At 34.9% G+C, this 1,383-nt stretch overlaps 1 pseudogene; it reads left to right on the top strand.

Annotated features, from left to right (window-relative positions):
• LOC116828954 (trace amine-associated receptor 9-like) lies at positions 1 to 1,044 on the top strand (annotated as a pseudogene).
• Positions 1,045 to 1,383: the final 339 nt, after the last annotated feature.

The raw sequence follows: 1,383 nt of genomic DNA on the forward strand, positions 1-1,383 counted from the left end.
ATTTTGAGGGAAATAATGAACTCAATCTTTTTTGATAAGGAAGATTTGCAATACTGCTTTGAGAACATGAATGAATCTTGTTATAAAACGCCATTGTCTTCTGGACTCCGAGTAACTTTGTATATTGTGCTTGGTTTGTTGACGATTTTTACCGTAGGTGGAAATCTAATGGTAATTGTTTCCATTGTTTATTTCAAACAGCTTCACTCACCTACGCATTTTTTGATCGCCTCCTTGACATGCGGTGACTTTGGTTTGGGTCTGACTGTGCTGCCCTTTAGCACTGTAAGATCTGTTGAAACGTGCTGGTATTTTGGGTAAACATTCTGTAGATTTCACTATTGTTTAGATGCATCTTTTTGTTATTCATCAATATTTCATTTGTGCTTCATCTGTGTTGATCGATATGTTGCTGTCACTGACCCTTTAATTTATCCTATCAAGTTCACAGTGCCAGTTTCAGGCATGCTTATAGCTGTTGCCTGGATATTTTCATTAGTATACAGTTTTTCTGTTGTCTTCACTGGGGCTAACGAGAAAGGGATACATAAATTAGTAAATGCCCTTTCATGTGTAGGGAGCTGTCAGATTCTCTTCAACAAAACATGGGTGGTTGTATCCTCCCTCCTTTATCTAATACCTTTCTCTTCAATTATAGTGCTTTATAGTAGGATCTTTGCTGTGGCTAAACGACAAGCTAGAATGATAGAGATGATGAGCAACAACACCCAGTCATCTGATAATTACAGTGACAGAGTTGGCAGAAGAGAGAGAAAAGCTGCTAAAACTCTGGGTATACGTGTGTTTGCTTTCTTGGTATTCTGGTCACCTTTTCAGATAGTTGTAATAATTGATGTTTTCCTCAACTTCATAACTCCACCCCTTGTTTTTGACATTGTGTCTTGGTTTGCTTATTCCAGTTCTGCCATTAATCCTTTGATTTACTCTCTTTTTTATCCTTGGTTTCGAAAAGCAATGAAAATGATTGTGAGCTGTAAAATCCTCCGCCTTGATTGCTCAACAATGAGTTTGTTTTCTGAATGAAAATGTAGCTTGTACTGCTAAGGTCTGATTCCAGGTCACCGTCTTCCTCTGTCTGTTTTGTTGTTTTTCCTTTCAAGTCTCCTAGGCTTTTATAGTTGTATACTTTGAATCCTAATGAAAATCATGTTGAGTTATTTTTAGTAAAGTCCATTTCTTTCTTTTTTAAATGTTCTGATTTAAAGTGTAAGTGCATATCTTTTTTAATAAGACAATAAAAAAGAAAAATTGTGCTTAATTGATTCTTCTATGTGTTAGCATTATTTTTGTTAATTTTAACATTGTTATAGAATTTCTGACAAAATTACAAATTATTGCACTATAAACACCAGATATATTTAT

The sequence above is a fragment of the Chelonoidis abingdonii genome, chromosome 3 (assembly GCF_003597395.2).
Source record: "Chelonoidis abingdonii isolate Lonesome George chromosome 3, CheloAbing_2.0, whole genome shotgun sequence".
NCBI classification, from domain to species: domain Eukaryota; kingdom Metazoa; phylum Chordata; order Testudines; family Testudinidae; genus Chelonoidis; species Chelonoidis abingdonii.